This window comes from Pipistrellus kuhlii, unplaced genomic scaffold (assembly GCF_014108245.1).
Source record: "Pipistrellus kuhlii isolate mPipKuh1 unplaced genomic scaffold, mPipKuh1.p scaffold_m20_p_4, whole genome shotgun sequence".
NCBI lineage: Eukaryota > Metazoa > Chordata > Mammalia > Chiroptera > Vespertilionidae > Pipistrellus > Pipistrellus kuhlii.
Genome location: NW_023425540.1, coordinates 60464399 through 60475209, shown reverse-complemented (window position 1 = coordinate 60475209; position 10811 = coordinate 60464399). Strand labels below are relative to the sequence as shown.

Genomic DNA, 10811 nt, shown 5'->3' with positions numbered 1-10811 from the left:
GCGTTTCCATCACAATGACAGTTTATGACTGTTCAGTAAACCATTCGGCCCGCGATTTAGGCTGGATTTTAGATTTTGGCCCCTTCTCTGATTGAGTTCGACACCCCTACCTTAGACGGTGCTCCTCAGACACCACTTTGCCATCCACCATCAGGCAGGTGGTCATCATTTAGATGGATTGCATAGAGTTGCTGTGACCCACATTGTGACCAAAATCAAAGTCCTTCCCTTCTTCCAGCAGGAGAAGATCTCGTTCTCCAGCTTGACTTTGGTTTTCAGGAGGGCCTGGTACTCTAGGGCCTGGTCCAAGATGACCAGACACTTGGACCCTCTTCCTGGGTCCAAGCCAGCTCTGCCTCCAGCTGCAGAAGAGAGAGTGAATGGAAAGTAACACTGTCCTCACATGGATGATTCAGGGAATCTCAAGTCTGGGGCTTCAATTAAGGTGGTCCCTGAGCTGAGTCATTGAACTGTTCCATCTACTTGGCATAGTGCATCATCACCTCCTTCAGGCTGTTCTCAAAATTGTCCTTCAGATTTCTCATCAAGTCCAGGTCAGTCACCAAAGATTGAACCATACATCTCAGTTCCATGAGTATCATCTCAGCAGCTCCTGTCTCGACAGTCTGTTAGTTGACCACGATGGTGCTCTCTCCTCAATCTGCTGGGATCAGTACTTGTCTCGTTCCTCTCGGTTTTTCTGAGTTAGTTCATCATACTGGGCTTGGATGTTCGTCATGATCTTGCTGAGGTCTTGAGATTTGGAGGCATCCACATGGTAAACAACTTTTCAGAAAGATAAAGAGGAAATTCTGAAGGATTCAAGAAAGCAAAGATAAGTTAAATAAATTTAAACTTTGAGGATTTTCTCCACTCATCACAAACAGATTGGAATCACTGACTACAGAGACAACAAATAAAAACTGCAGATATTTATCCCGTGGTAGCAAATGTTGTCTGTTACCAGAACCAGGAAACCCAGTGGAAGTTGTATCAGCATGGCGTTGCTATATTTGTCACTCTCCTTGCTAAACATTGAGGGCCCACCCATTGACAGCAGAAAGCACAGAGCCCATTTACCTTTCAGATAGTTGTGATGCCTCCAGGCCTCCCACTCCTCCACTGAGCATGTTCCATTTGGAGAGCCACCCTCTCATCTTATCCTACCAGCAGTTCAGAGTCCCTAAAAACTCTTTGAAACAGAAGTGGAGGTGGGGTGGGAGGTTGGGGGTGGGCGACTTGGACACTTAGAATTACATGTCCCCCTGCATCTTGATGGAGGAGGAATATCCTTTACATTAAGGGAAAACCCAAAGCAAGGCCTGAGACTGCCCAATCTCAACCTCAGATTTCCCCTTCCATTCGGAGGTCCAAGAAGAAAACATGGTTATTCAATGATCCTCTTGAAAATTTAATACTATGTTTTTTATTGATTTTTAGAGAGAGAGGAAGAGGGATAGAGAGATAGAAACATCAATGAGAGAGAGAGACAACAATCAGATACTTCCTGCACTCCTTCTACTGGGGTTTGAGCCCACAACCCAGACATGTGCCCTGACCAGGAATAGAATTATGACCTCCTGGTTCATGGGTCAACACTCAACAACTGAACACCAGCCAGGCCCTCTTGACATTTTTAAGTGCTCTGCCAGATCTTTGCCTAATAAGATGTGAAGCAAATCAAATTGTGTATTTACTAAGCAAATGTATACAGCATATAGCTTATAAGCTTTATCTCCTCCTTTTTCAGATGTGCAAGTGGATCATAAATGGCAGCCTGAGAAGTATAGGTGGATAGTCTCATCTGTTATTAGAGTTATGGATTCTTAAATGCTGATTATGTGTACTATACCTAATCTGTCCTAGCACACACTGTTGAAACCTTTTCCTTTGTCTCCTTTAGATGCCTCTGAATTATTGCCCAACTACAGGTTCAGGACTCTACAAAGTATGAGCATTAGAGCCATTAACCTGAGAACCTGAACTAGCCTGAGAAAGTGAGTCTGTTTTCTAGGTACAGCCTCTCCTCCCTGGCCCCTCCCATTCAATTGCTCAATAAATGTGAGATTGGTGCCTGGTGCTGGGAAGAAAAAAAATAAAAATGGCCCTGCCCTTAGGGACTCAAATTCCAGTTTCATCACCTGCTGTCCAGGTAGGCTTGAGTAAGTCATTTAAGTTCCCCGATCCTTCAGTTTCTCATCTTTAAATAGAATGCTGGCTTCACCTACTTGACTCACAGGTTTTGTGTGTGTGTGTGTGTGTGTGTGTGTGTGTGTATGTGTGTGGTCAAATAATATACATAAAAATGGTTATGAGAAAACCCATAGGACATTAGTATCATTTTCCTTACAACATCTTTGTCCTAATTAATATGAGTTTCTAAATAAATGGTGGATTCAAATAATGTTTTCATTCCCCACCAGCATGAGCAGAGTATATTTCTTCTTGGTGTGTGACAGCTTTTTACGGCCCTTTCATCCCCTGTCATCTTTTTTCATTGGGTTCTGTAGGGCACGTGTTAGTCACTTCTGCTCTGGGTAACTACAAAGATCTCTGCCCTTCCCTTGAAATACCAGGAGAGAGTATGCAATGCCATTGGCTGAGAGGATTCTCACTGAGCTCTCCTGGGTGGATTCATCCTCCATTCCTGAGCTTTCCAAGGGGTGTCCCAGCTGTTATATTGGGGTTGATTAAGAAGGCAAGGCTGATTTTGCTTTGTTTGGTTCTGATTTGTATCCATAGGGTTTATCAGGCTAAACCACCTATTTTCAATCAAGTTGATGATAACTAGCACTTCAGTGTCCTAAGAACTTCACATATATTAACTTATTTAGTCCTAACAACAACCCGGTGTGATCCCATGTCGTGGAGAAAACTGAGACTCAGATTATTTAACAAAGTTGCTCAGGACCACAAAGCTGGTGAGTAGCAGAGCTAGACTTTGATCTTAAGTAATCACTCCCCAGAGTCTAGACTCCTAACCACATAGTTATCCTGGCTCTTAAATTAGCTTTGCTTAACTGCCAGCTGAGAGTCAAGAAAATCTACCCGCATTTAAAGCACATATCAGGGTGCTGGCATTCTTTAATTCTTTGACGATTTAAATAAGAGTCAACTCTGAGGTTTCACCCACTCTGTACTCAGTATTCCAGGTAGATAGACACTGATCTCCTCAATGCTTAAATATCAGGTTAATGGCTGATGGAACCATGTGAAATTGTCAATTTTGGCCATTTTGGACCTATGCAAATGGCAATTTCACATGGGTCAACTTATCCTCTGCCGAGCCCCTACTTATATGATGCAAGGTTTGATTCCAAGCACTTCTATTATGCCATTTCATCTAATCCTCATAACAGTGCAGGCATGCCTGGTTTTTATTGCTCTTTGCTTTATTGTATTTCACAGGTGCTTAGTTGTTGTTTGTTTGTTGTTTTCAAATTGAAGGCAAGATTCTCCATCAGCAAAAAGATTATACTTTATTGTAATACTCTCTTTACTGTGGTGGTTTTCCACTGGGGTATGCCCATACTTCAAAGTGTCTTTAATCTTCATTTTTGGTGCAAGGTAACAGACTCGCTAGCTGGAGGTCACGCAGCAATTGAAAGTGGTAAATCCTGAAAGCCTGTTCCAAGATGGGTCCTTTCCCACCGCACAGCATCTGCTGTGCAGCTGGACACCCTGGAGGCAAAAATGAGGGGTCACATTCAACTGGCAGACTCAGTGATACTAGGTTTGAAGTGAGTCATGTGTCAAAATGGGAAAATAATATGAGCTCTGGGAAACAGGCAGATATGACTTTATCAGAAGCAAAAATTGTCTTGGAAAACGGCATTAGACCAGCTCAACTTTCTTCAGTATTGTCACTGGAAGCATTGTGGGTGTGCTTGCTGCAGCTTTAAAGAGAATTGAAGGCTGATTTGCCTAATTGGAGAACTCTGTTCTGCATAGCTGATCAAGGGATGCCTGTGAAAGAGCAGGAGACTATGGGAATTCCAGGTTGAGACAAATACAGCTTGGGAATAATTTAGGGGTAGTTTGGGGGAGAAGTGAGGTGGGTAGGTGTTTCATAGTTCAACTGGAAAAATTGAAAAATTGGGGCTCCCTAGCATCCTTGGTAATAACTGAGCTGTCTGGAGCTTGAGAATCCACCTGGAAACATTTTGGAATGACTATGGGCTGTAAGTTATGAAACCTCTGCTGGGAAGGGAGGCGAGAGTGCTAAATGGGCACAAACACACTGAGATGTGTTCCGATGAAGTGGAATATTACTCAGGAATAGATGCAGAAACAGTTGAAGTCCTTCCCAGGTGCTCATTTTAAATCTTTGGTTTCCCTCTGTGGGAAACTGCTTTCATCTGGCTCTTTTCAATACAGATTGAGTCATGTGCTCTTTATTTGCCACCAGGCTGTATTTGCCATAACTATTTTAAAGCATTAGACAATTGCTGCCTCATGCTCCGGGGATTGATTGGAACACCCTTGCTGAGCTGCTGTCTCACCGAGCATAGGAGTTTGAGACGAATTCCCAGCCACTGGAACAAAAACTACCAAAAGAAAGTATGAGTGTTGTCATTGACGAATAGATCTTTGTTTTAACTTTTTATCTGGCCAATCTGTCAGGTTGGGAGTGCAAAGGTTTGCAGATTGCCTTCTTAGAGTTTATAATCTTTTTGAGGGAAATATGACACCCAGAGAACAGTGCTTTGTAAATGCCAAATGTATGGTTAATATACGATGAAAGTTATAGGAAGCAAAGAGGCTGACATTTGCAATGCAGCTAATGAGACAAGGACTGCTATAGAAGGTAGATTTGATCTGATCCTTATTTGGGGCGTATAGGGGAAAGAACAGAAATCATTGCAGGCAGAGGGAATGGCACATGCATAAGCACACACACATACACAAACACACACACCCACACATAAATAACACAGTCTAGAGGCAGGAGAGCCCATTTTTGCCTAGAACCTAAATAAAGCAGTTTGGGAAAGTGGAAAAATTGTTGGGGAAGTAGCATTTATGCCCCCCCTTCTTTTCTCTATCTACAATACATGCTCTCCTGGGTGATCTCATTCAATTTTTCGTGTTTAAATAATGTCTATGTACTGACGATTCCTTTTCTTCTATATTCCAGACTTGTTCATCCAACTACCTGTTCAACATCTCCTACAGGAATCTAAAACTGAACACATTCACAATGGAACTCTTGCCTTCTACCTCCCGTGTCCTTCTCTTCTTGGTAAATGGCATCATGATTCATCCAGGTGAGCAAGCCAAAACCCTGGGAACCATGCTTGACTTCTTCTTTCACTTGTTTCCCCACCTCCACTTCATCAAAAATAGATGCCAGCTCTTCCACAAGAGAATCTCAAGTCTGTCCACAAGTCTCTGACTCTTACTGCTGCCACCCTAGTACCTAAGTCCAAGGCACCAACCTCTCCTACTTGCCATTCTGTAATAGCTCCCTGATTTCAGTCCTTCCACACATAAATCCCTTCTGTACCCACACAGTCAAAATTACCTTTGTGAACTGTTATTATCAATAGATTAAATGCCAGCAGATTACTCTCCTGCTGAAAACCCTTTGATGGCTTCCCAGTAGTACCCTTAGCATAAAACCTCAGCCCTCACCATTGTCTGCATAGCCTTGCTTGTGCCTACCTAGCATCCATGCCTTGTGTTGTTATAACTGCATCTCCATACTTCTTTGGGAACTTACTCCTTGATTCTCATTGCAAGTGATCTTGGCAGGCTGACTCTACTTCCCTCCCTGTATCAGGGGGTCAGTGTATAATACTAACATGGACAATCAGCATATTCTTTTCCTGTGTCACAGAGATTGATCCAGAGATGAATACATCTGAGTTGATCCAATAAGACTGTTGTTAGAACTTTGGGAATTGCTGGCTGTAAAGATGATGCCTGAGCTACAGAAACTCATCCATAGGGAAAGGCTTCCTGAGCTAAAGCCCTCTCAGAACAAAGGAGACTAAGACATGGAAAAGTCTAGGTTCTGTTGACTCTGTTGGAGCCCAGTGTAACCGTATGCTATGTCTCTACTTTTCAGTTGAGCCAATAAATTCCCTTTACTGCTTGGGTCTCACTTGGTTTTTAGGCTATTTGCCCAGCAGGATCTGACCTCTGCCTATACTTGAACCTTATCACAAACCTTTCTCCTTTCTACACTCTTCCTTGGACCGGGGGTACATTAAGCCCTTTCTCACCTCAGTATCCTTGTCATTGGTGTCCATTTGCTTAGAATTCTCTTCTCTGCATTTTAAAGAGGCTGGCAAACTCAAATGTCTCCTCCCCAAAGAGCCATTCCAAAACTACCATCTAAGTAAAGGAGATCCCTCAAGTTCCCTTCTATCATGTCCCCTTCATTTAGAGCAGTGATCACAATCTGTATCTCACTCATTTGCTTTTTTGTTTACTTATTTGTCATTTGGCTCCTCCATTAAAGTATTGTATTAGCTTCATGTCAGCGAAGATTTGTCTGTCTTGTTCAATTTGTACTCTTGGGGTCTAGCTCAGTGCCTGTTACTACACAGTAGGTGCTTAGCAAGTATTTTTAAATGTGAGAATGAAAGAATGCATGCATGCATGCTCAACTCTTCATAGACTCTTCTTGATGAGAAGAAAGAAAAATATAGGAAATATTTTACCATAAAGGACAACAGACAGTTGGAAAATGCAATCTTTCTTTTTCTTGAAGACTTTACTTGGAAACCACGGAGCAGAAGGTCTTGCAAAGGAGGTGATCATAGCAAAATGTGATCAACACAAGCCTATGGTGAGTCAAGGCAGCAGATGGTGAACTGGCTGTTGTATGCAAGGGCACAATCCTTACCTGACCTGTAAGTCACCCTCAGCAGCCACATCAGGTCGTGGGTGGCTGTTGACCAGAGTTGCCATGCTAGGCTGAGGATTATAGCTTCTTGCTGGCATGAACCACCACTTTCTTTGGAAGGGTTATGGAGGGAGGGAGCAGTCAGTTGTGAAAGGTCCTGCTTCTCTGATCTTGCCAGCAGGCTTTTGGATGTACTACCACTACTAAGGTGATGTCAACCATAGCAAATATGTGCAGTGCTTGCTTCATGTTGGGACTGTTCTAAGTGTTTTATATGTATTAACACAATTACCATAGCCCCCAAGGTATATTTGTGATGGCCACAAAGTCTTTGATACTTTTCCTCTTGAATCTGGCTGGACTCTGTGACTACTTTGACCAATAGGATATGGTGGCAGTTAGGAGGTGCCTGTTATAAACTGTCTTTTGGAACTTGCTCTTGGATGCTCACTCTAGGACAAGCATGACAAACTCAAAGACTAACACTGGTCAAATAAAGAAGGTTTAAGTTTATGTGGGCCACAAAAAAACAAAAGCTTCAATTTTCATAGAAACATAGGTTCATTTTGATAGAGACATGCTGAAATAAATGAGTAATCATTAACATAAAATAATAGAACATTTTAATAAAAAATTTTTCTTGAATATTAACTTACCAGACACTGAATAACTGCTCAAATTAATAAGCGTAAAGCAAATAAACCTATTTTTCTTGTTCTCCGAAAGCAAAGTATTTCCTATTGCACACATCAAACAAGTCAGTCCAAGACTAATGACGTAGCAATCAGCTGCTAAAACATTCCCTGCTAGTATTAGCAGAGAGAAATGGTATACCTGACCTGCGCAGAAGGTGCTTAAGGGAAATGAATGCAACACGATTATAGGAATCAGTCATTAGTGAACGTTGTAGTTCATTATTAATAATTATGTATAATAGGATATTGTGAAAACTAAGTTTTTATTAAAACATTTCTTACATTCTGATATTGGCTAGGCCGCAAAAATATTTGTTGTGGGCCACACGTGGTCTGCGGACTGCGAGTTTGACAGGCTTGCAGAGAAGCTATACACCATGTAAGAAGTTTGAGTACTTCACTGTAGAAGCCACCCAAAGGGGCCAGAGATTCCATGGATAGGCAGAGGGGCCAGCTGAGCTTAGCCTTGAATTGTTCCTGGTGAGGCACCAGACATGGGAAAGGAAAAGCCATCTAGGATCCAGCCAGCCCAGGTGACACCACATGGATCTAAGAACTGCCCAGCTGAGCCTGCTTAAAGTCCTCACCCACAATCTCATAAGCAAACTAAAATGAGTGTTTAGACCTCTGTTTTGGGTGGTGTGCATTCAGCAACAGGTAACTGGAACAGCCACACTATGTCCTAGGGGAGGTCTTTATCCTCATTTTACAGATGAAGAAACCAAAACACAGAGAGGTTCAGTGACCTGCTCAAAGTTGTGCAATAGTAAGAAGCAGACATAGAATTCAAGCCCAGGCAGTCTGGCTCCTGAGCCTGAATCTCCACACTCTACTCTGCTAGGTCTCAGATGCCCAACAGAAAGTCCTGCGTGCCCTGGGCTACTTGGATTCAAGATTGCTTATCCTTTAGGGTCTCAGCCTTCTTATCTGCAAAATGAAGGGTTGGTCCAGATTAAATATCAAAAGCAGAGTTTCTCAACTTGCTTTTTATCAGGAAAATTAGGCCAAACAGTTCTTCATTGTGGGACTGTACTGTACTCTGTGGGATGTTTAGGGGTATCCCTGGGGTAGCACATTCCCTCTGCTGCCCTGTTTCCCTCCTTGTGACAAGTGAAAATGCCTCCAGGCATTCTCAAATACCCCTTGAGGGGCAAAAGTGCCTCCAACTGTGAGCTATCTCAACTTTCTTTCAGGCTCACTTTTGCTAGTCTGTTACCTCTGTATCATGCCTCTCACTGTCCCCTAGCTATGCTTCTCTAGTGTTTAAAACTGAGGATGATACTACATGGAGATGTTGATGGGACTTTGTCCCTGGTGGCTTATAAGCTCCATAAGGATACTGTGTTTTACTTGTCTTTGTATTTTCAATGTGTAATGCAAGTCTTGGCTAGCTCAGTGTTGGTGCTCAGTAAATTCTTATTACAAGAATGAATGAATGAATGAATGAATGAATGAGGTGATACATTGTGGTAGAATGTGAGCATGGGTTTTTGAGTCAGCTGAAGCTGGTTTGAGTCCTGGCTCTGCCACTTACCAGCAGCATAGCGTGGGGAAAGTTACATAACCCTTGACACACCTCTCTGAAATAGAGACAGTGAATTATCTACTTCACAGGGTGTAAGGAGACAAGATAATATCTGTAAATGGTTTAGCTCACTAATCTCTAGTAAATGGTATCTTTTACAAAACAAATGGATTTTAACTCATGCCTCCTCACCCTTTACTGCCCGATTCCTCTTTCTATAATTCTGCCAGCAAAGTTTGTTGACATCGACACTGTTGGAAAGCATATTTCTCTTTTCCTCAAGAATTCCTCACTGTTGATGTGAACTTTTCTCTACTCAGTTCTGGATTCAGATTTGGAATGCAATCTTCTCTGCATTGTCACCTGGTGCCACCTCACCTCCATGCCCTCTGACTGACCCAGAGAACAGGGCAAGTCATCTGAAGTCTTAGGGAGGACTCACAACTTGAAGCTGGGAAGAAGTCAAGCTTAGGTGACCAGATGTCTTCCCTTCAACCTCAGGGGTAAAGCCTGGCCTGGGAACCAGATAAAGGGAGATGGCAGGCAGAGCCAGGGGCAGGGGAGACCATGGGCAGACCATCAGCAGCTGTGTGGCCGTAAGATATGCTTGTTGCCCTGCCCTTCACTTCTAGGGGATAGCACTACTAATCACTAATTAATAAATGTAGCCTCAGGTAAATTAATTAACCTCTGAGAACTTGAGTTTCCTCATTTGTAAAATAGGCATAATAATAAATCTTTCTTCCAAGGGTTGTGGTGGGAATTAAGTGAGGTAAAGTTTAGCCCAGATGCTAGAGTATAGAACTCAATAAATATTGTTATTTTGTTGTTTGTAAATATTGTTGTTGTGTTATTGCATTATTATTATTAATTTTCATCATTATCTTTGTATCTTTAGCACTTAGGGTATGTTACTACTGGATATAGGTTCGTTGAATGAAAATGAGTGTGGGAGTGAATGAACAGGGAAAGAACATGTAGAAAGTTAAATAATGATAATGAAACTCATTATTAAAACAGGCCAACAATGCTGGGAGACAAGTCAAGGTGGCAAGGTGTGTAATTAATTCTCAAACGGGAGACATCTGCCAGCAGTTCAGTGACTGCAGAATGAAGCATCCCAGTGAGGTGGAGCAGTTGGGGGGCCTTCACCAGAAGGCAATAGGCTGAAATGGTCCATCTAGGACAGGTGGGAGCTGAGTGAGCAGAGAGGAAGAGGGGGCAGTGTCAGGTAGAGGTCCTCACACACAGACCTCGCATCTTAGGGAATGTGAGCATGGAGGATGCTTTCTTAGGGAGCTGAAGAATTTGGGTTTTGAATATGTGGCTTAATTCTTAAGGGCCCAGCCCAATCCTGGAGTCTGTGCTGTACTTGCTGGAGAGTGGGAGGCCGCTGCAGTGCAAGCCCACACATCTGCAGAAACATGTTCTTTGTAAACCAGCTCTCTATGACAACCATTGCATGTGTTCTCGGGCAGGGGGCCAGCTGACTCAGGAATTAATCAAACTCTTTTATGCCAATTCTCATCAGTTTTCAAAGGGTCTTTACACAGAACACTCCTAAGTGCACAGTTCATGAATATTCATAGATGGATGTTCCCCACCCTCCCAATCCAGAAGGGTGCCACTCTCAGCACTGTTTGTGGTTTCTTGGTAAAGGGGATTGGCTTTGGCCTTTGTGCTCATCGTATTGAAGAGGGAAATGAGTTATTCTCTGACCCCAAAGGAACAGAATGTC

General features: G+C 42.7%; 1 long non-coding RNA gene across 1 annotated transcript; it reads left to right on the top strand.

The window, feature by feature from the left end:
* The first annotated feature begins 1849 nt into the window (after positions 1-1849).
* Positions 1850-7432, top strand: LOC118702807. The gene is made up of 3 exons (XR_004982849.2): positions 1850-1997; positions 5138-5267; positions 6719-7432. It is a non-coding gene; the product is annotated as an uncharacterized LOC118702807 (long non-coding RNA).
* The last annotated feature ends 3379 nt before the right edge of the window (positions 7433-10811 follow it).